We start from the raw sequence: 24,751 nt of genomic DNA on the forward strand, positions 1-24,751 counted from the left end.
TATTTTATCTATCCAATTGGTTATGCTAACTTTTGGGTTTTCAATAATGCATACTACATCATCTGCATAGACCCTTAATTTAAAGTTATGTTTTCTAATTTTTAACCCTTCAAGATATTTATCGTCATTAATTGCTCTTACTAAGGTTTCCATAATCAGAATAAAAAGAAGTGGGGACAGGGGGCATCCCTGTCTCGTTCCTCTTTCGATTTGTATGTTCTTCTTAGTGTCTTGGCTGTTTATTATTAGTGTAGCCCTTTGATTCCTATATATGGCTTCTATTGAATTTTTAAATTTAAATCCTATATCCAGTTCCTTTAATAGTAGCTTTAGATAATTCCAATTAATTTTATCAAAAGCCTTTTCGGCATCGGGGGAAAAACAATTCTTTACTTTATTGGTTCTCACAGGTAACAGAATAGTTACTTTGAGTTACATTTTAGACAAGAATGTTTACTGCTTAAATATGGTTTGAAGCACAGATTCCTTCTGAGTCATTGTCAAACGAGATAAATATCTCCCAGTTATAAGCTGGCAGACCTGTAGGAAACACTGGGGGAAAAAAATCACAGTTTATGATTAATTAAACTTGGATTTGATTGCTTTCAGTCCAGCAATCAAATCAAGGTCTAATTTTTATCTAATAGCTGTGTTGTAGCTCTGTTCTCTGATTCAGTTCCTAGAATTGCCATTCTGTATACTGGCATTTCTGGGAATGATACTGCAGTGCTATAAACGCTGATTTAGTGTTCTATTGAAATGAAATCCTTCCAGGAAGCCTGGCTTCGCCCTCAGAAGCCGGATTCATCAAATGTTCACAAGTCTCTCATATCTAATCTTGTTACTTGTTTACTGTTTTTGAGAGAGAGAGAACCCCTTCTGATGAGGGCAACCCCTACTGAACTTTATCACCAGCCAGATGAGCATGCCACATGAGAGCAATGCAACCCTTGGCTTATAGGCTCTTCAAGACGTGTGTGCTCAGTTTAATCTGATCTCCAATGCATGCCAGGTAGAATCACTTTCAAAACAGTTGTTAAATTAATTAAATTTGCACCTGCTGTAAACTTAATCCACAGATGTTGATAATAAGGTTAATTGTCATATCAATTGGTATGGTTGGCAGAACAATGGCAATCTCTAATTCTGATCTTTCTAGGCTTAAGGAAATAATAATAATGTTGGAAACGATAAAAGATCAATAGGACTCACTCGATAAGTCCAGGGAGAACGTTAGTGGATGCTCCCCTACTTCTGGCTCAGAGACAGAACAGATCTTTGACATGTTGGGTTGCCAAGTGTCCCTTTATTATAGGACAGGGGTCCTCAAACTTTTGAAGCAAAGGGACGGTCCACTATCCTTCAGACTGTTGAGGGGCCGAAATATCATTTAAAAAAAAAATACAAATTCCTATGCATACTGCACATGTCTTATTTGTAGCGCAACAACAACAACAACGAAAGAACAATGCAATATTTTAAAATGAAAACAATTTTAACCAACATAAACCTATCAGGATTTCAATGGAAAGTGTGGGCCTGCTACTGGCCAATGTTAATTGTCAAGTTAATTAGGATTGTTGTTGTGTGCCTTCAAGTCATTTCAGACTTTGGCTGAGCCTAAGTCTAAAATTAATTATTTATTTACTGCATTTATTTACTACATTTATATCCCACCCTTCTCACCCAGAAGGGGACTCAGAGCAGCTGTATGTACATACAATATATTATATTATTAGCATAGCACAATATTAGCATTATATATTACTATATTGAACTATATCACTATACTATTATATAATATGTAATATATAACATATAATTAATATTATTATATGGTATTATTAGTAGTATTATATTGTATAACATAATATTATTATCAATATTATATGTATATACTATATATTATATTATTAAAACTGATATAAAATATTATATTATAAAACTGAGGGTGGGGGCCAGGTAAATGACCTTGGAGGGCCTCATCTGGCCCCCGGGCCTTAGTTTGGGGACTCCTGTTATAGGAGATTGCCCTTACTTGAAGGCTGGAAATCATGCCCTTTTATGTAGATTTAATAGTATGCCCATAATCCAATATTGCAAGTGAGAAAATAGAAGGCTGCATTGCAAAAGCAAATGAGCATGTCTGAAACTCATTGCCAATAGAGATGCAATACAATCCCCATATCCATGAGGGATTCAAAGTGGAAACAGGAAACCCTGAATGGAGTGAACCCTATTAAAATGAATCACATATTGCAGAAGCATACCATAGAATATCTTGGAGGACCTAGAAAATTTCTAGAGAGGACGTATTTTATTGGATGCATTCAGGTGAAATTTGTGGGTAACTGTCCTATGGTACAGAGACTGTGGGTGCTTGCTAAGAAAGCAAGCAAGGATTTTCATAGGCATGAAATGATTTTTTAGCCCTTCATGTAGTATTTTTATTGGTATTTTTAAAAACCTGGCAGAATTGGTTCAGTGCCAACTATGTTCATCTGGTGGGCAACACACTAATTTAGTTTAAGATACAAATTACATAACTATCCAGATATTGTTGTACTACAATTCCCAGCACAGCTCATCATGGCTTAGACTGGTCAGAGCTGCTGTAGATTGAAATCCAACTATTTCTGGAGGGCCACACAATTTCTATCTCTGCTTTCTGCTTATTCTTGCTCCTCCTACCAAGCCGGACATCCAAAACTTTTGCAAGAAAAGTTATTTTCAAGCATTCTGAGGTGCACCTCTGTCATCTGCTGCCAATGCTACGTATTGGTAATCCCTCGATGGATTATGGATTGTCACCTTGCCATGGTGAGGGGGCTTGTGTGTTCCGATGAACCTGTGGGCACAACCACTGGAGTGATGCACTCCCAGGAGTGGCCGCAGGGGAGGTTCCAGACCAAGCACAATCCAAAGACCCAAAGACCTCAATGGCGGAGCAGGCGGAGGATAACATGGCACATGTTACAACGGCTGTGAAGGCGGAAGAAGGCTGCAACAGACTGAGAAGCCACTGTCGTTGTGTTAACCACACCACTGCTGGAACCTCACTCTGTGAAGACTGTGAAGACACATTAAAAAAAATCACGCACAGGCGTCTTCCAACAAAAATAAAAACAAACCTACAAAAGTCCCATGGCGATCAGCGAGTGGCGACGGGGGCAGGACTGTGAATTCTGGAAGCCCCTAGTCACAGACTGGCACATGGGCGGTGGATATGGACTCAGTCGTTCTACCTCAAGGACCGAGGCAGTTGAGTAGTCCGGCAGCTGTACCCATGACTGAGCAGCCCTTTTTAGGATCCGCTCTGCTCACCCCACACGGGGAAGGGGCTAGAAAAGGTGCCCTAAACATAGTCTGCCTCTCCTACCCTGACTGGACTGAGGGGTCACCACTCTGCGGCCAAAAAAGAAAAATGAACTTTGGAACATGGAACGTACGGACATTGTTAGATAACACTGACAGCGAACGTCCCGAACGCAGGACAGCTCTCATTGCAAGGGAGCTGGGACGCTTTAAGATCGACATAGCAGCCCTTCAGGGGACCCGGAGAGCAGGAGAGGGACAGCTGAAGGAAGAAAAGGGAGGCTACACCTTCTTCTGGAAGGGACTGCCTGAAGAAGAGCTAAGAATACACGGAGCTGGCTTTGTGATCAGAAACGACCTGGTGAAGCACCTGACAGAAGCACCCACTGGCATCAACCAACGACTTTCAACCCTCCGAATTAACCTTGCCAAAAACCAATAGGCAACCATCATATGCGCCTATGCACCAACTCTAGATGCTGACGAAGACATCAAGGAAAATTTTTACTGTCAGCTGGATACCATCCTATCGGAGATACCTAAGGAGGACAAAATCATCCTCCTGGGGGACTTTAATGCAAGAGTCGGAAGGGACTCTGACCTGTGGCCAGGGATCATAGGAAAAGACGGGGTCGGAAACAGCAACTCGAATGGCATCTTGCTTCTCACCAAATGCGGAGAGCACAACCTTGTCATCACCAATACGCTCTTCCGCCAGAAAAACAAGCTCAAGACATCATGGAAGCACCCTCGGTCAAAGCATTGGCACCTCCTGGACTATGTTATCACACGTGCCAGAGACCGCCGCGATGTGCTTCTCACAAGAGCCATGACAGGTACTGATGACTGCTGGACAGACCACAGGCTAATCCGATCCACAATGGCTATCAAGATCGTCCCCAAACGCAGACTCCAAGGAAGAAAAACAAGGCGCAAAATGAACACCCAAGCCCTTCAGGAGCCCTCCAAACGAGCCCTTCTCCAAACAACACTCAAAGATCATCTACCCACAGAACACCCCGAAAATGTTGAGGAACATTGGAACAAACTGAAGACCTCCATCATCACAGCCTGCGAAGAAAGCATTGGATACCTAACTAAGAAACATCAAGACTGGTTTGATGATAACGACAAAGAGATCCAACAGCTGATTGATAACAAAAGGAAAGCCTTCCAAACATGGCAGAGAGACACCAACTGTGCTGCCAAGAAAAAGATCTATGCCAATGCAAAAGCTGAGGTCCAAAGAAGGACCAGAGAACTCAAGAACATCTGGTGGACAAAAAAGGCTGAAGAAATCCAACACCTTGCAGATACCCATGACGCTCAGGGATTTTTCAAAGCCACAAAGATCATTTACGGACCAAGAAACCATGGCATACAGCCCCTACGCTCATCAGATGGAACCAAAATTCTGAAGGACAAAACATCAATTGCACTACGTTGGAAAGAACACTACCAGAACCTGCTGAATCGCAGCTCCAATGTGGCCGAAGAGACCCTCTCACAAATCCCGCAACAACAAACCAGGGATGAGCTTGCAGCACTGCCTAGTTTGGAAGAAGTCAGCAATGCCATCAGCCAACAAAAAAACAACAAAGCCAGCGGTCCTGATGGGATTCCTGCTGAAATCTTCAAAGAGGGTGGACCTGAGCTGATACAACAACTCCACCAGCTCATTAAAAAGGTGTGGATGACCGAGAAAATCCCAGCTGACTTCAAGGATGCCACCATCATCACCCTTTTCAAGAAAGGGGACAGAACAGACTGCGGGAACTATCGTGGTATCTCCCTTCTAACCTCGGCCGGGAAAATCCTTGCAAGAATCCTTGCAAACAGCCTTCTCCCTGTCGCAGAAGACACCCTCCCAGAATCCCAGAATGGCTTCCGTCCCTCCAGAGGAACAGTGGACATGATCTTCACTGCTCGACAGCTCCAAGAAAAATGCAGGGAACAAAACCAACCTCTGTACATGGCATTCATTGACCTTGCAAAGGCATTTGACACAGTGAATCGCAGCGCTCTCTGGACCATCCTCCAAAAAATCGGGTGCCCTGACAAATTTGTGAACATCCTGCGGCTCCTCCATGATGACATGATGGCAACAGTCTTGGACAGCAACGGCTCCCAAAGTGACCCATTTAAGGTGGAATCAGGCGTCAAGCAGGGATGTGTTATTGCCCCCACCTTATTTTCCATCTTCATCGCTATGATACTTCACCTTGTTGATGGGAAGCTTCCCACCGGAGTGGAAATCATCTATCGGACAGATGGCAAGCTATTTAACCTCAGCAGACTGAGAGCCAAAACCAAGGTCACCACAAAATCTGTTATAGAACTCCAATATGCTGATGACAACGTAATCTGTGCTCATTCAGAAGAAGACCTACAAGCCACTCTAAACACCTTCACAGAAGCATACGAGAAGCTCGGCCTCTCACTGAACATCGAGAAAACCAAAGTGCTCTTCCAACAGGCACCAGCTAATCCCCCTGCAAAGCCAGGAATACAGCTTAACAGTGTAACATTAAAAAACGTTGACCATTTCCGCTACCTTGGCAGCCACCTCTCCACAAAAGTCAACATCGACACTGAAATACAACACCACCTGAGCTCTGCGAGTGCAGCATTTTTCCGTATGAAGCAGAGAGTGTTTGATGACCGGGACATCCGTAGAGAGACCAAGGTGCTTGTTTATAAAGCCATCGTCCTCCCAACCCTGCTCTACGCCTGCGAAACGTGGACTGTGTACAGCGCTCTGATTGGAGGTCAGCTGTGACCAGCAGTGCTGCGGAGTTCGAAGAGGCACGAACGGAGGGCTTAAGGGAGAAACGTGCCAAGAGGAAGGAGCGTCAAGCTAACCCCGACCGGGACCGCCTTCCACCTGGAAACCGATGTCCTCACTGCGGGAGAATATGCGGGTCAAGAATCGGTCTCTTCAGTCATCTAAGAACACACGCCCAAGATACCAAGGTTGGAAGACTATCGTCCTCGAACGTCGAGGGATCGCCTAAGTAAGTAAGTAAATTGGTAATACATATCATTTAACAATCTTTCCCATAATATCATCTGTTTCAAACAGTATCATTTAAAAGCACAAATAATGAAATGGTACACAATGATTTAAATCTTTCAACAGGCAATTAGCTTATATGCAAAAAGACTGCAACCAAAAATATCCTTGTTTCTTTATACAAAAAACCTAGCATCTTTTGGAAGGGATTTCCACAGCCTGAGAGTGTCCACCAAGAAGGCCTCAAGCAGTGTTTCCAGCCAACTCCACTTAGGAAAGTAGTAAGACTAAATAAATACACAGGGACACCAACATGAGTGTCTCGTAGTCATGCTTTTTGTAATATACCCTAGTCAATACGTAATCTGTTACGGTTGAAGTTTCTGTACACGTCCAACACACTGTGTCACAGGAATCCAGCTATACCAGTGGTTAGATCTTGCCTTGTTGCTCAACTGGCTTTGAAAGATCTGGTGGTTTTTGGCAATTGATGGGTTAGTAATAAGTTACTGAATTACATTTAATTCAAGATATAGTATAATGTGTTAAATTGTATGCTATTTTTGTGTGATTTTTCTGGCATTTTCTTTCATTAATCTTCCTGTGAGCCCTATTGAATCCCAGTGATAGGAGAAAGGTAGCATCTAAACCAATCAATCAATCAATCAAACAAACAAACAAATAAATATTTAGATGTGTTTTAAAATCATTTTTAATTGTATTTATTGTATTTTAACTGTATTCGTAACCTAACACACACAATACTGTTTAATTATTTTGTTCTTGTATTTGTTTTGTTTTAAATCGATTGAAGTGTGTGGCTGTTAGCAGCCTTGATTCCCCTCGGGGAGAAAGTTGGGGTATTAATAATATAAATAATATATACAAATTCATGATAATTTTTAAGACCAGATTTATCAATAGTTCTTCAGAGATGTATGAGCAACTTATAAAAATAAATCTGTCATGGCGTAATGGAAGGAAATGTCTAACATCACTTTCCATCAATATGATTCAAACATTTTTGTCTGATGAAGAAAGAAGTGAAGCTTCTGAAACTTGCATGATGTATTTTCCACATTGCGGTTTACTAATAGAGGATTATTTTTTGTATTTTGCTGTATTTTCTGCATGGCTAACATGGTTACCTCTGAATATAATTATGGATTGTATGTTTGAGAAAGATATTTGCATCACATAACAGTATATGACTAGCATCATTCTATGATTATCCACTGCTTCCACCATAGAGAAGCACTGCAGGAAAGACATTGTTTCCTGGAGAAAGCAAAGCATACTGTTGACAGATGGATGAAATGTAAGAAGAGCTTGGAGGTGATGGTCATGGAAATATGTTTATGTTCATAATGCTCTGTAAAATGGCTGGATGCTGAATACAGATAAACACAATGCTTTAGAGATCCCCCCCCCCTCACATTCAGGCTTATTCTTTTCGTTCCTATTCAGCAATGAGTAATGTGTTTTCTTTTTTGAAGATCACTGAAGTAAACTACAGAGTCAATGTCTAGATATGGATCATTATATTGTACAAATATATCACTCGCTTCGCTTTCCTATCAATGTTTGTTCATTTATTTATTTGGCACAATGTCTAGACAATTTCTAATCAAATATCTAAGGTGAACACAAAAACAAAATAGTAACACACACACACACACACAGAAATCCTTCCTTGACTCTGATTAGATCATATCTGGGGTGAGGGGTAAAGTGAGAGCATTGCTCCCCATAATGGAATTATGCTTTACTTCCACATTCCTCCTCTTGCAGTAACCTAAAACCTGACTACAACATTTAGAGCATTTAGGCACAGAAGTTTAAGCATCCAAAGAAAGAGGGCAGACAGAATTATGGTATGAGTACAAACACGGCAAATAAATGAAGAACCGCTCAACTATCAGGTCAATAGTATATGAGTTCTATGTGTGTCTGTGGAACACACATATTTATTTATTTTTACTTTTGTAGGGATACCTTTTTATTTGCAAATAAAACCTACATTGCTGCAACTAAAAAGATGGCTCTTTATGGCTAATGTGTGTTTGAGTCTTCAAGTGCCCTGTCAATTTATAAAAATCCTAACAATTTCATAGGGTTTTCGTAGGCACAGAATACTCCAGGGAGGTTTTGCCACAGTGCCTGGCATTCATTGGTCAATCATCTGTGTTTACCTTATGCAGGTTGAGCATCCCAAATTCAGAATTCCAAAATCCTGCAAAATCCAAAATTGTCCACATGTGTGACTGAGATAGGGACGCCTTTGTCATGGTTCAATGTACACAGCCTTTTTTCATGGTCAAAACTATTTAAAAGATTGCATAAAACTACTTTCAGACTATTTGTACCAATTGTATATGAATCATACATTAGTATCTTGTTTAGACTTGAGTCCCATCATGTACAGATATACACATAACACTCCAAAGTTCAAACAAAATCCAAGATTCAAAACACTCCTCAAGCATTTCCGATAAGGGATACTCAGGCCCCATCTACACTGTCATATAATGCAGTTAAACTGAATTATGATGCTGCATTCTACAGCAGTGCAGATGGGGCTTCAGTCTGTATCTACTACAGCATATACAACTATTTGAATTCACCTTGGTTATCTTTTCTCTCAGTGTTCACCTTGGTTTCATCTTATATTTACATTGCTGTGTGAGCATGTGGCACCAAGAGAAAAGGCTCATTCTGATTCCATCTCTTGCCCTAATCTAAGGAGACTTGATTTAATTTGGTTATTCATGAAGGACTTCAAGTGTGTATCAGTTCAAAAACTGAGTCTGGCCTGAACTGGTAAACATTATCATGTGCCAAGCATGGAACAGATATTGTTTTGGACCACAGATCCTAGAATTCTCCAGTCAATATTGCCAATGCCCAAGATGGTTGAGGACTGGGACACTGACAGCTTACTGTGGGTCCAGGGAAAGATGCCTGAACAACTTCCCTTCTAAAAATCTTCCTGGATGCCAAATCATGCTATGCTTTTAAAACAATTTTTAAATTTGAGAAAATGAAAAACATATACCAGAATGAATTGGTTAACATGATTATTAAAAAAAATGCTACTCAAAAACTCACATGAAACAGATAAAATGTAACATTTTAATACTGTTACATGATTAAACTCCTTAATGAATAACATAAACACATGTGAATAAAAACATGCTCTTTATGCTCTCATGTTCTCACATCACATTAAACAGTATTTTATGGATTTTTTAAAAATTAGCAAATATTTCTGGTATGTAATGTGTTTTCTGGGAGTGCATCTATACTGTAGAGTTAATGTAATTTGACCTCACTTTAACTGCCATTGCTCAATCCAATGAAAGTTTGTGATTTGTAGTTTGGTGAGGCACCAGCACTCTCAGGCAGAGAGGGCTAAAGACTTTGTAAGATTCCCAGGAAACTTGTTTCAATGTGTTATAGAGTGCATCTACATTGTAGAATTAATGCAGTATGACACCACTTTAGCTGCCAGGCTCAATACTATGGAATAATCAAAACTGTAGTTTTAAAAGATCGTTAGTCTTCTTTACTGAGAAGTGCTAAAGTTTCATGAAACTACATTTCCCAGGATTCCATGGGCTCAATGCAGTGTAGTTCTACAGTGTAGATGTCTGCCTAGCCAGAGAAGGCATGGCTTACTCATTTTTTCTCTTTTTATGCTACTGTAATAGCTTCTAGCATTTCATAGATGAACACTGGGGCACATGTGACTAATGATCTTATCTCACACTAAATTTCCCCCGTTTTCTCACTGTCTTTTCACGCTGGCATAATGGAGTCCCTCGGAGGTCTTCCCATGACACACAGCCGCTTCCATTGGCTGTGTGTGCAAATCCGTCTTGCCAGCATGAGAACACAGAGAGAAAAGTCCGTTTTCAGTCAGGTATTCCTCTGAGTCCTGATTGCAGATAGCAGCAAGTAGTGGGGGAAAGCAGGAGAACGTGGGATGGCTGGCCTTTCCCAAAGACAGATTCTGCTGGGGTAGGTCACATCCCCACTATTAAGGATGCTTTCCCCTGCTTTCCTCTACTCTTGCTCATGGGATAAGGTCACATGCAACATTAAAGTATGGTCAACATGTCAAAAGTTATTAATGAGAAAGGACACACAAGCTAGAAGAGCCTGCAGTAGTTTGTTTTTTTGCAATCTATGGGAAAAATTCTACCCTCTCGTCACTTCCTTCTGCTAATTTCATGCAAACAACTTTTGCACTTTGATCCCAGTTTTCAACTTACTGAAATAAGATGAGGAAAAATGACAAAAAGTGAGGTGGAAAGAGATACCAAGACATTTTAACAACCTGAAAAATTTGGACAATGAAGGATTACCATATATACCCATCTACATGTTGACCTCATGTTTGGAGTGAGCAAAATTGTGAATTTTGATTTGACTCATGATAAGTTGAAGGCCACTAATGCTGTTAGGGCTAGTTGCTCCTGGCTGCTGCTATTTTGTCAGTCAGGGCATTCAAAAAGCCCATCCGCAGCACTGCAGCAGGGAAAGGAGAGAGGTAGGTGCCTGTTTTAGGTTCTCCCGGGATGTGCATCACTGCTCTGTGTTTTCTGTATTCGCTATCTGAGCTTTCTAATGGTTCCAGGATTTCCTGTGTAATCATACACATAGTGAAACCACTTTCGTCCATGCCAGTTAGAAATGGCATAAAATGGCCAGTGTAGATGAGGTCAAAGCTTTTGCCACACTACCCAGAGAAGGAAATGCTTCAATTTTTTTATGAGTTAAGGTAGAGTACTCACATTGACCCATGGACATGTTGATGATTTGATTAAAATTTCTAGACATATACATGAGTATAAATTGTAATTGTGATGGTCCCTGCCAAATAAGGATATTTGAAAGGTATATTGTTAAGTAAATGTGAACTGGGGACTTTTAGGTCTGTGAATTGAGTTCTCTTCTTACTATTAGTAAAATTCCCAGGGCCCTTTAGAGCTCTAGTTTCTGGGAAATTTGCTCAAAGTCCCCCCAAAATAATGTTTCTAATCTTTTAGATTGAACTAGTTAATGAAAAGCACTGAAATAATTGTGACAATTTTTAATGTGGTGTGAATTCACCATGATGTTCTCATCACACTTGGTTTGTACTGAAAATAATTGCAAAGGCATGAAAAATGCATCCACCATTAAAAAAAAAAACCAAGGTTACATATTGGCTCAAAAGTATGTTAGATAAACATGAACAGGTTATTGATCACCTACTCCAAATGTCAGTTATAAAAATTCATGCTCAGGTATATTGATCAATCTATGGTGATGATGTCCCAATTTTGCAAAGTTGGCCAAGGTTCATTTTCTGTTATTGTGCCAGCTAAAATCCAGATAGTCATAATTACAAATGAAACAGTGTTAGATTTCTCAGACAGTTATATTTTTGTGGAGAGAAACAGCTTTTGTCAGTTCTTTTAACCTTTAAAATTCATGTGTTGCTTAAGTCCTTGATACACATCCTGGAGGAACAGACTTTTCTGTACTTGAGTAGCATTTATGAATTTGGAACTGAGTAACAGCAAGTCAGCAAAACTAAATGTAGCAACAAAGCTGCTATGAGGTTTTTGTTTTGCAGAGGTGGACAAATAATGTTGCTTACATTGCAAGCTCTGTGGTGGGATATATGTAAGCACTGATCTCATTTCTGTAGATACATTCCTTTGTTCAGCTCTGAAGCAGAGGGAGAGGGTATTTAACACCTGTTTTTATTTCCTGAAGAATGTGGCACTTGCAATTTCTAAACAAAATGCATTAGAATCTGTTACTCTGACCTTCAGTGCATCTGGTTCTGCAGACAATTTGCTACTGGTATTTATTCAACTAGCATAACTGCTGGGTTCTTCATGGAAAGATGTCCTCTGACACAGTGCAAGATAATTAACATCATCAGCTTTGTGCATCAGCTCTGTTGACACCACTGAAATGGAAATGTGCCAATCCCAGCACAGTCTTGAACTGTTTCCAGGGTATATAAAGCTTCACCTTTCCTACTGTTTTCGTATCACATCAGAGACTTTCTGGAATTGAGTAGGATCCAGAACTGGAAATTTTATAGTTGCAGTTAGCATATGGATTTTAAACTGGAATGGGAGAAATTCAGTACTGCCCTTATCCAATAATGGTAATGCTTTCTGCCATACATCCTGTGACATTCCATCAGAGACCTCACCATATGGAAGTTTTACTCCATTTCTATTCGTTTCTACATACTTCAAAGATGGACTCCCATGGATCCCATCAAACAACACAGGACTGTTTACAATGGTTGCTCATGGGACTTCAACTCCACAGTGTGTAGAAATGGAAGGATCTTAAAGTCAGGCAGAAATTGAGTCCACTTCTCTCCCTGTGTATGCTTAAAAATTGATATTTTTTCTTGTGATGGGAAATGGTGGATTTCTCTGATTATTTGTGATGTTTTAGTGTGGCCATTCATGTGGGTGGTCTGATAATGCTCCTTCTGTTTCTATTCATGGTTTAATGGTGGTGTGGGTCCCAAGTGTTTTAAAAAGTGTGCCTGTCTCCTTTGTAAGGGGTTAAGAGGAATGATCCTATGAAAAGTGGTGTTGCACACCAGGGCAGCGTGAGCACTGAAAACCAGACAGAGACCAATAAACATAATATCTTTATTAAAACAATTATAAATCCAGGAATGAATAGATGGAAAGGTTGAACAGATAATAGTCCTTTATGAAAAGGTATGAATTAGTCCAAAGAATTGAAGGGAAATGTCCAATATTATTATCCAAAGTCCAGAAACCGAAACACGCTCAAAACTGTTGGAAAGTTCTTGAGCGGGGAAAAAACAAGGAGGCAAGACTGAATAACAAAGTCCAAAGCCGGCTTGGCCGCCAGGATCTGGAAACTTGGCTTTGAAGAAACAGGAGCTAGAGTCGGTGAACCTTTCTCAGGAAATAGCAAAGTTGACACCGCGAAATGTCCACAGTGCAAAAGACTTTTATGGAACTTAGATTTGATCACAAACAAGCAAAGCCAAACTCCCTAAAGGTTCCCAAGGAAAAACCTTCTATCCATTATCCCCTCGAGATGCCAAGCGGTTACTCCTGCGGAGTTCTTGTTTCTCAGATCTCTGGTGATGCAGAAACTCCCTTCTGTTGAAGGACACATTCTCCGGGGAACTAAGAACATCTGGTTCCACCATGAGAGTAATATTTTCACTTTCTCTCCCAATTAAGGAATCATCCTAGCTATCAACAGCCGGCAGCTGTAATTGGAAAGAGCTTTGTGGACTAGTTCATTTCTGGATCAGGTTCAGAAGCCAAAGGTGGCTGGGGTATGACACGTGGTTTTTCAAAGGGAAAGAGTGCCAGTCTCCTTTGGTTAGGGCAGTGGTTTTCAACATGTGGGTCCTCAGGTGTTCTGGCCTACAACTCCCAGAAATCCCAGGCAGTTTACCAGCTGTTAGGATTTCTGGGAGTTGAAGGCCAAAACATCTGGGGACTCACAGGTTGAGAACCACTGATATAGGGGCTTAAGAGGAACGATCCCATGGATAATGGTGTTTCAACAGGATGCCTGTTTTAAAAAGTGTGCTGGTATCCTTGAAATGGGAGGAGACCTCACCTGCTATTAAGTGGATGATTGAGCTAGAAGCAGGAGGAGGCGATCCCATGAGATGGGAGGTGAGTAAATTCTCTGTCTTCTTTAAAGATGGAACCCCATGGAATGACAATTCCAACCAATTTCTTCCCCAAGTTTAATATCTATTGTCATGTCCATAATTATTTCTCATGTCCTTATAAAATATATCTACACCTTTCTGGGTTCTATGGGGCCAACTATAATTGGATATTGCAAACACAATAGCATTTGCACTTGAAATGTCTCTCTCTCTCTCTCTCTCTCTCTCTCTCTATATATATATATATATATATATATATATGTTTCAGTCAGTGAAGAAGGTATTGTCACAACTCAGAATAGTTCACCTTTCTGTTGACACCAAGTCACACAGAGAAAATAGTCTTTTGTAATTGTATTAAGCTAAAGCAGAATATATAAAATTAAAACAGGCAGAAATAAAGGTCCCAAAGTAGTTGCAAAAAGAGTCAGTAAACCCAATAGTCTTTAGTCAAAAAGCATGAGTCCATTTCCAAAGAAACATTAGTCCACTGGTTGCAAGGATTCAAAAACAGGAGAATTTCCAAGGCATGAAGACACATCCACTCTGATGAAGTGAGAATTTGCTTTGACAAAGAATTGTCTCTAAACACACACTTTTAAAAGCAACCCAAAAATGCATTTCTCTTCCCCTCAGAGGCCTCCCATTTTCCAGCTAATCTCAAGCTGCGCCGAGGCATTCCTTTCCATTGCAAACAATCTGCTCTAGATAGCAATGGCGCTCCTTGATTGTCAAGGTCAACTAATTCATTATCTTGCACCTGAATAGGAGCCTGAGACAAATCCAGCTCATTATTTCCCATGGGAATGTCTCCCTGGTTGTTATCTATGACAGGCTGGTTCAGGAGTTCATCCACAGGCTGCACTTCTTGCCCTTCTGAACCAGCCTGTATAACTCCATGATTTCTCACCCCCATGACATCATCCTGGAATTCATCTTGCATCCCATCCTCTGGCTCCTGCATCTGAAACCCAAAATCCCCTTCCTCATCTTCACTCTGGTTCTGCTGCTGAGTCACAACAGGTATGTAAAAGGTGTGTAATTTATGCATTTATTATTTATTTGTTTTTATCCTGCCTGTCTCCCCAAAACAATGCTAATGAAAAACAATACAAAGACTTTAAAATATAAATTCAAAAAACAGTTCAGTAATTTATATTGTTAAAACATTATACATTAACATATTAAATATATTAAAAACATTTTACAAACCTTAAGATTGCAATCACACAGACTGTAAAAGCTCAGTGCCCATCAGTTTGTAAATGCCTGATGGCAGAGAAATACTTTTAGCTACCAATGAAAGGCAAGCTGGGGTGGTACCATCCCGGGGCTCTTCCACACAGCCATATAACCCAGATTATCAAGGCAGAAAATCCCACAATATCTGCTTTGAATTGGGTTATCTGCATCCACACTGTCATATATTCCAGTTCAAAGCAGAAAATGTGGGATTTTATTCAGCTGTGTGGAAGGGGCCTTGGTATCTCAAGAGAAGGAGTTCCTAACTCTGGGAGCAACCACTGAGAAGGTCTTGTGATGGTGATACTGTGGGTGGTGATACTGATGTCCATTTTTTAGGCATGCAGCTTTAGAGATGGAAATTGTATTAAATCATTTACTAGAGATGAAAATACAACTTCAGAATCCCATTTTCCTGAGCTGAGAAGCCCAAGGGAAGATATTATTATTTCTTATTATTTCTGATATTTCTACCCCACCCTTCTCCCCGAGGGGACTTTAAAACTTAAATACACTGCGGTAGCCATTTAGAAATAACCCCGTGAATATCAGCATCTTGCATCAGAACTGGCAATAGTTCTGCACCTGGGCAGTGGGCCAGATCTAGTATTTGGTATTCAAACTATGGATTCTGTCCAGAAGAATGCAATTTATTCTATGTCAGATGGATTACCTTACGTAAGCATGTCCTTTGCTGTCTGGAGGGATTTATTTTTGTTTAAATCTTTCATTGGGCAAACAATTAACCTTTGAAAAATTCAGAGATAAATTTGACTTCTAAGGTATGTTGAGATTAAGCTGGAGGAATTTCTGGAATGGAGATCTGAAGAGGTGATTGAAGAAAGATAATATTTTGATTGTGTGCTTGAATGCTTTTATTGAGTAGTGAAGGATGATACTGAGCTAAGGTGTGGCCATTTCCCTTAGATCACTTTGTGTTGTCGTATGGGATAGGGACAGTGCCATTTCACACATTATAGAGGAAAAAATGAAAAATGGTCAGAGAAAAGAAATTCATCAGAGAGCAGGAAAATGCCAGATCTTAGTGATGAATGAATGTTTGCAAAGGCAAGCCTCACCTCAGGTATGGGCAAAGTTATCCTGTATGAGCCACATGTTATCCACAGGACTTTCAAACATCCACACACAGGCACAAGTGCTTTTTTCCAACTAATGAAAAACTAATGATTTTGCAGTTTTGCTCTTCCCAAATTCTGAAACACTGTTCCTAGAGGGGCTAGACTGGCATTTTCCTTGCTATGCTTCTGTAGGCAGGTGACAACCTGTTTGTTTCAGCAGGTGTTTGCTGGCTGAATTCTCAGGGGTGAAATGCCTTTCAAAATATGTTATATCATCTGTATTTTTTTAAACCGCTTTTAACTACTTTTAATTTAATTGATAGTTTAATTATACTTTAATTTTTTTGTGATGCAATCTGTTTTAACTTTTTAAGCCACCTTGAGTCCTGGATTGAGAAAAAACACATCCATGACTGCAGTAAGAAGGACTTTTTATATAGTACTGTTCTTTCACAGGCAATTCAGAATCCCATTTGTGTATGGTTCAGTTTATTGATGCATGTTTGTCACTCAGAGCTTGGGGGAATAGACATGCTGTTTGAAGAAATGTGAGAGTTGTAGCCTATACAAATCTGCTGTCTCTTTAGGTTATTACTCCAAGAGGATGTTAGGTTTAAGCTGCCTCCTGAGGATTTGCTATGAGCTATGTTTTCATATTATGTGTGTCTTCAGAGAGGTTGTCCAACATAGTTCCATCCAGTGACTTATCCCTTGCTGCCTTCACACCAGGTGCTATAGTGGCCCATTCACAGTATATAAACATACTGCTACAGTCAAGGTAAAGGTTTTCCCTTGACATTAAGTCTAGTCGTGTCCGACTCTGTGGGTTGGTGCTTATCGTTTCTAAGCTGAAGAGCCAGTGTTGTCTGTAGACTCCTCCAAAGTCATGTGGCCAGAATGACTGCATGGAGCGCCGTTACCATCTCGCTGGAGTGGTACTTATTGATCTACTCAGATTTGCATGTTTTCAAACTGCTAGTTGGCAGAATAATAATAATAATAATAATAATAATAATAATAATAATAATAACAACAACAACAACAACAACAACTTTATTTTTATACCCCGCCTCCATCTCTCCGAAGGGACTCGTGGCGGCTTACATGGGGCCAAGCCCAAATAATAAACAGTCATTGTAAAAAAAAAACACATCAAAGTAAAACAAATCAATAAAACATATCAATAAAATATGGGTTGGATAAAAATATGAAGCTGGGGCTAACAGCAGGAGCTCACCCTGTTCCAGGATCCAAACCACGACCTTTCGGTCAGCTAGTTCAGCAGCTTAGCAGTTTAATCCACTGCGCCACCGGGGGCTCCCTATACTGCTATATTCCACTTTAATCACTATCATCATCATGATTTTACTACCCGCCTCTCCCTATGACCCGAGGCAGGATCATAACACAAAAGAAAAAAACACTATTAAAAGACACAAAACAAGATGCACAGAGATAAAATACAAAATCCACTGCCATGACACATCTTATGGACTCCCGGGATAGGCAGGTTACATAGAGGCCCTTTGAATTCTCCACCAGAGAGCTGCAGTGCCTCGGAGCAAACCACCAACCAGAATTGCAGAGGATGGTGCCATGACAGTTAAAATGGAACCCTGTTACTTTTGTGCAGAGATGACTGGCACAGGAGGCAAAAATATAATGTGAAAAGTAGCACATTTTGTCATGGTAGGAGGGCTGAGACATCATCTGAAGGTTGTGCTGAATAACTTTCATGTGATAAAACATAAAGTAGGATTCAAACTGTTATTTACAAGGTACCACTGAAAGCAAAGGAATGTTTACAAATTTAGAAGATTTTTCTCACCTCCCCGATTTTGCTTTTTCTGTAGCAGATTCCCTTTGGAATTATGTGTACGTATTTTGAGTGTGTATGGAGTTGTTTTCCCCACCCCCAACTTATCTTCAGTACAGTGCAGCATAGTGCCATCTTGTGTAGAAATATATTAATAAGAAGAATGGAAATATTCAAGAGGTGAGCAGCACTAAAATAAAATACACTATCCTCCCCAGATTTGACAGAAAATGTCTTTTCTGATGCTGCAGCCATTCTTATTAGTCACTGCTGCTGGAAAAAAGACAGGATGCAGGTTTTAAGTCTTTTTCTAAAAATAAAAAACATGTCTGTCATCATAATCGCAAAGCTCTCCTTAACATGGACAATCTCTGGGAAATGGAGTTTTGCACAAACTGGGTTGGGAGTATGACTTCCTACCATTAAGCTGTACTGGATATTGATGGGGAAAGCCCATCAATAGCCCCTGATTGTACCATGTTCCCAGAACTTACTGGGAACTTCTGTGCTGGCATGTCAGCACAAAACTGACATCAGGGGAGGGATTATCTGGCTCCCTCCTTCTCACCCATATGTTCTCAGAGCCCTTCCAGATGTTATTGAGGACCCCCAACCCCACCCCTAATAAAAAGAAGATATAGTTTGACCTCTGTGGGAGCTGTAGTTTCCCAAGGACGAAGGGCCAGATGAAATGGAAATGGCCTCTGTCCACACAATCTCTCTCAAGCATCTGAAAACCACCAGCAGTCCATACCTCACAGCTCCCGACATACGGACACCCCGCCCCCGATCAGCTGTTCAGCCTGAGCTAGTCCGTACCAGCAAATCTCCGGAGCTTCAATTGAGCTCACCTATCCTACCCTCTCCCTTCTCCTCAGCCAACATGCAAGCCGAACGGCTAAAATGTGTCCAAAGCACCTTCATTTCCAAACCCCTAATATCTCTCTATTTTTCTTTAATTTTTCCTTTTTCTTTATGCAAATAGGCATATATGAGCACGAGCAGAAGGGATAAGAGATAAACAAATAGGGCAAATAACCCTTCCCATCTTATGCTCAGCAATGGTGAGGTCCTCTCTCTATTCACCTTCTCTTCCTCCTCTATAAGACTATACAAACACTACATGAACTCACTTTTATATTTTTATATTATTATTATTATTATTATTATTATTATTATTATTATTATTACTGAACTCTATAAAATGAAGGCAAATGTGCATGAACCTATGAACTCCAGGAACCTCTCTTGAGCAATTCCAGATGCTCATTCCGTGTCCTGTGTGAGAACCAGAGATGGGGCGTAATCTATGGGACAAAGGATCTTCCTGAGTTCAACGAGGGCCCATCTGCCTGCAGCCCAGAACTTCCCCATTGGGGATCTTGGTTGTCCATGGGACAAAAGTCCAGGATGAAAGTTCGATTGCCAACCCATCAACATTAGACATCTTTGGAACTCTTTCTTTGAATAGAGTCTCTGTCATTTGCCTTCAGCCTGGTGAGATTTCTGTTTCCCGAATCCTGACTCAAGACATCCGCAGTTAGTGAAGCTTGCCAGGCGTCCCTTGGTAATCACAGGTCTTAGAAAAACTCCAGATTTCCAGCATCACAGACAGCCTCTTAATCCAGGACACAGAAGTAGGGCAAAAAATTGTGGTACCTTAAGGAAAGTCCAGACACAGAGCTTTTGGTTCTGGTAAATGGTCCCCAAGCATTCTGAAAGGCTTGGTTATATCAGATTTTTCAAAATGGATATGGGACATCCACTGGATGTTTTCTTTTATTTTTTTAATTGATTCTTTGAGATGCGCTAGACCTCATAAGCACTGATGCGGATATTAGAAAGTGTACACAAGCAGATTTCTTGTCATTATCTTTCCTAACCTGCTGCCACCTTTACATTTGCCCTCTTGAACTCTGCTTTCCTTTGGAATCACTTACCTGCCATGCTGGTGCCCTCTGTTTAATTTAAAGCTGTTTAATTTCATAAATATGAAAACAAAATAATGGTTACAAAGAGTTCTCATGGGAATTGTTTTCCAATTTTGTTTCCATGAATTTCCTCATGAATAAGCTGAAGGCATATTTTTGGAGCCAAAATTGTGTATTTTGCTATGACACACATATGAGTTGAGGGAAAACCTAGGGACATATAACAAACATATTATTTCCTTGCTTTTAAAAAATACATAAAGGGACATACTTTGGATGAGCTAAGAGAGGAGAAGATCTGTTTGAGGGATTACAGTGTGTGTGTGTGTGTGTGTAAATTGCATTGCTGATCTTAAAATATCTACACAAGTAGAGATAGAGAAAGAAATATAGATGAGGAAAAAGAATGAGAATGTGAGTAGAAAAAAGTCACCTATTGAACAGTTAAGAAATAATTCATCAGAAAGAAATGATTAGATTAACAAAGTTTGATAGATTTCCAATTTATTTTCTGATGCTGCAGTCTGAAGATAATTAAGAGAACTACGATTCATTTTTTCATTTATAAGCAATAAAATGTAATGATGATGTTATACAGAATGGCAAATTGTAGAAATAATAAACTGAAATGCTGACAAATAACTGTTTGTATAGTTGACATATAATAATTACTTTTCTTACCATGGAAATCTGGGAGATGTAAGTAGTGAACACTCACAATGATTTTTCTTTCTCTCACCAAATTGTAATTAATTCAAAATCTAAAAAGTGCCAGATGACTGTCTTTTCTATCAACCACTGCCAATAACATATGGCATTCAAGCAAACAAACCACAAATGTTGAGCATAAGCATCTCCTCAAAGTATTTTTCTTACTTCTGTTGGAAGAAAGCAAGCACTTCTTTAGAAACTAATCACTCGCCACTATAAGCAAAATCCGGTTCTCTTCCACAATCTTCATTTGCTCATTTGGCAGTCTTAATTTGTCAAGATGAGAAATTCAGTTTACTGAAGAGAGTAGTTTTATTGAGCGAGTGGACATGTGCAGTTTTAAATGGAAATGGCAGCTGAAATAGATTAAACAATAAACACTTTCTTGAGATAATAGCTTCTCTTCATTTTGGAGAAGTCTGAAGTCATATATTTGTGATCTTTTCCCAAGTATTCAGTGAATACAATGTATGCTCATGTGCATTGTAAGAGTCAACCTATCCACATTTATTGAAAGCCACAAGTGTCTGTGTGTCTTTTCAGAGACTGGGAGTAACGAATTAAGTAATCACATTATCTTTAATGACTTATTAAAAGGGTTCACAAGGATGTAACAATTACATTTCAAAGCCATGTACTGGATAGGCATTGCCTTGCTGGCTTTGGTATAATAATTAAGATACTATAATTACTTTTAAATGACACTTAAAGAGGATTTTTCAGACATTTTAGGATATTTTGACAGGAATTATTCAGGTGTCATGACATTCTCATTTAAACAATCTATGGTGTTTGAAGGACAAGGGAACAGTGTACATGTGCTAGGGATGAGTGGTGGTAATACAAAACATTATTACACAAATTCTTAGACACAAGATTTATGACAAGCTTTTCCACCCTGGAACTTTCCAGGTATATTATACTGATGTATCACCATCCCCAGACAATAATTGGACTTGTATAAGTTGTATTTATCTGGAATCTACCAGGTTTTGGAAAGCAACTTTAATAATGACAATAGCAACAACAACTGCTCCCAAAAGAGCATATTAAAGCAGCATGTTAACCAAAGCATTGTATGGCATTTTTTGCCTGTCAGCTCTATGGTTTCTAACATTAACATTAGTTAAAGGTAAAGGTTTCCCCTGACGTTAAGTCCAGTCGTGTCTGACTCTGGGGTTGGTGCTCATTTCCATTTCTAAGCTGAAAAGCCGGCGTTGTCCATAGACACCTCCAAGGTCATGTGGCCAGCATAACTGCATGGAGAGTGGTTACCTTCCTGCTGGAGCAGTATCTATTGATCTACTCACATTTGCATGTTTTCGAACGGCTAGGTTGGCAGAAGCTGAAGCTAACAGGAGGCGCTCACTCCGCTCCCGGGACTTGAACCTGTGACCTTTTGGTCTGCAAGTTCAGCAGCTCAGCGCTTTAACACACTGTGCCACCAGGGGCAGATTAACATTAAGGATTAATATAATGGCAACTTACAATCGTTTCCTTCTCTCTCTTGAAGATAAACACAAAGAATTCGTGAACTCAAAAATCTAATGAAATGTGTTCAGTCTTTTTTAAAATGAGGTTTCTATCTGTGCTCCTCTGTGTAGGAAGGAGAGATAGAAAAACTTCATGGAGGAGCAACAGAGGACCTATTTCCTTGAAAACAGACTCTAGAAATCACCAAGAATATCAGACAGAGCCTGCTGTGTTTACCTCCACAGCAGTCTCTAAGGACTGGCGCCGCAACTGAGCTTTTTCTGGTGGGGACTGCTGAAGATGTTGTAATTTAAACTGGTAAATAAAAATTGGCAAGCTTGATGAGGAAACGAAAGCAATTTGGGTCCTCAGTTGTGTTATTTGCAGAATGTTTGTTGATATGGTTTCACGTTTGTCCATTTCCACGAAGAGTGGACACATTTTTTTTCAGATGCCGTATGCTAGGAGGCAGTGAATAAACCTAAGCCGATGTCAGCGATGTAACTTGAGACACTACCTGTATTCAAAGGAGGAATACAGGTAGTGTCTCAAGTTACATGGCTGATGGCATTTTGTGTTATCTAGCTAGCCTTACTATCAGTCAGAGTGAAGCAGTTGCCTCAGGCAGGAAATGCTGGGAGTTGGCAGGAAGATCAAGGCAAGAACTGTGTGCCCTGCATGCTATCCTATAACGATGTTGAAGAATGGGTCAGCAGTCAGAAAGCTCATTTTTATCTCGGAAACTCATTTTTAGCAAAAGGAAATTACCAGAAATTGCTTCCTATTCATTACCTTATTTATACAGTGGCCTCTCCTCAGCATAAAATGGATAGGAGGATAAAAGTAGCCAAAATGCCTCCAACCTCGGGTGGCATTTTTTGAGGGGAATTTTTTTAAAACAAAATTTATTTATTTATTTAATTTATATACCGCTCTTCTCCCCCAGGGGGACCCAGAGCGCTCTTACACAATGGCAAAATTATATGCCACATATAATATGAAATGTAATAAAATTCATTCTTTAAGCCCTGTGGGAAGGCACAGCATACCTTGACCATCCTGTTTTACAGTTGGAAGCAGATAGTATGGAGCATGTGGCAGAAGTCTTGTGTTTGTGAATATAGACTGCTTGGAGAGAAAAAAAACCCAATCTATTTTGCAGGTGATGGATACAATACTTGAAAACTGTTTCCCAAAAACTCTGAAAAGCAGGGATCAAATGAACAGTGAGCTTGCCAAGGCAGGATGTGGGCTAAAATAAAGCTCTGTGCTAGTTTGGCCCCTGCTTTTCAAAGCTTTTGGCAAATATTTAGCTAAATTGGGTAAATACTAAATCTTGAAGAATTAAAGTGAATTATACTATTCAGGCAAGCAGAGTTCAATTTTAAAACAAATGCTCACCACTGTTATCTCTTAATTGTATTGTTAACCGTAAATCCTGAGATTTTAGTCTTCCCATGAATGTCAGGGAGCCAATATTTTACGCTTCCTTTTTTTCTGTGACTAAAGAAGGCTGAGTGACACCAGTTCTATGTAGCCTCCTTGGCTCAGTTTCTGATAATGAAATTCCCAGTTCAAATAGTGAGGTGTTAATAAGAAAACTGTCCTCATATTATGTTATTCAGTAATACAGAGAGTTATAGCATTCTGACTCTATACTTCATACAGCTTTCAGGAAAGGCAATTTATATACTATACTAATAAATCATATAGTTCTCTGATAAATCATATTGTTCCCTTCTGCAGCCTTATTATTTCTTGTTATCCCCCAGCCTTATACTGTAAGAGGAGCTAGTTTTCAGGCTTGAAATGTTCTTATTGAATTTTTTTGTTGCATTCTTTAAAGGCCATGGGAGACATCTAATTTTAAAAAAATCAAATTCTTGTTCTCAAACAACCTCTCCTGATGGAGTGGGCCAGCAACTTCAATGCAGACAAGTTGAACCAAAGACAAATTGGTGTTTTTTTTTCAAGAAAGTGGCAGTAATGCAGATGGAGAAATTACTTTTTTATCATTTTGATTTCATCTTAATGCTAGGCAGCACAGTAGTATAATATCATTTGAATGTCAGACAATTGAGACACTGCTACATATAAGGTCATAAGGGGCTTTTGTAGCTAGAAGTGATTTGCTTGACCTTGACTAAAATAATTCACGTCTGCTTAAACTCCATGATAAATATTGTTTCCATTTTCTGGCATAGACGGCTTATGTCAGCGGAGTAGTAAATCTATTCTGGGTTTTAGTCTGAAAACATTGTTAAAGAGATTTGGACTTAGCACCTTTGATAGCTACTTTAGGAGTTGATCTTCAAATTTGTCCCTACTGACATGAAGGCTGCCAATGGCTGTTGGGGCCCAAAGACGGTGACAGGGGGCTTCAAGGTGTTCGGTCTGTTATCTGTGTATTTCACACTTGCCCATTAGGTCCTGGGCCCAGCATTGTTCAATATTTTTATTAATGACTTGGATGAAGGTTTA

Source organism: Anolis carolinensis, chromosome 3 (genome assembly GCF_035594765.1).
Source record: "Anolis carolinensis isolate JA03-04 chromosome 3, rAnoCar3.1.pri, whole genome shotgun sequence".
NCBI lineage: Eukaryota > Metazoa > Chordata > Lepidosauria > Squamata > Dactyloidae > Anolis > Anolis carolinensis.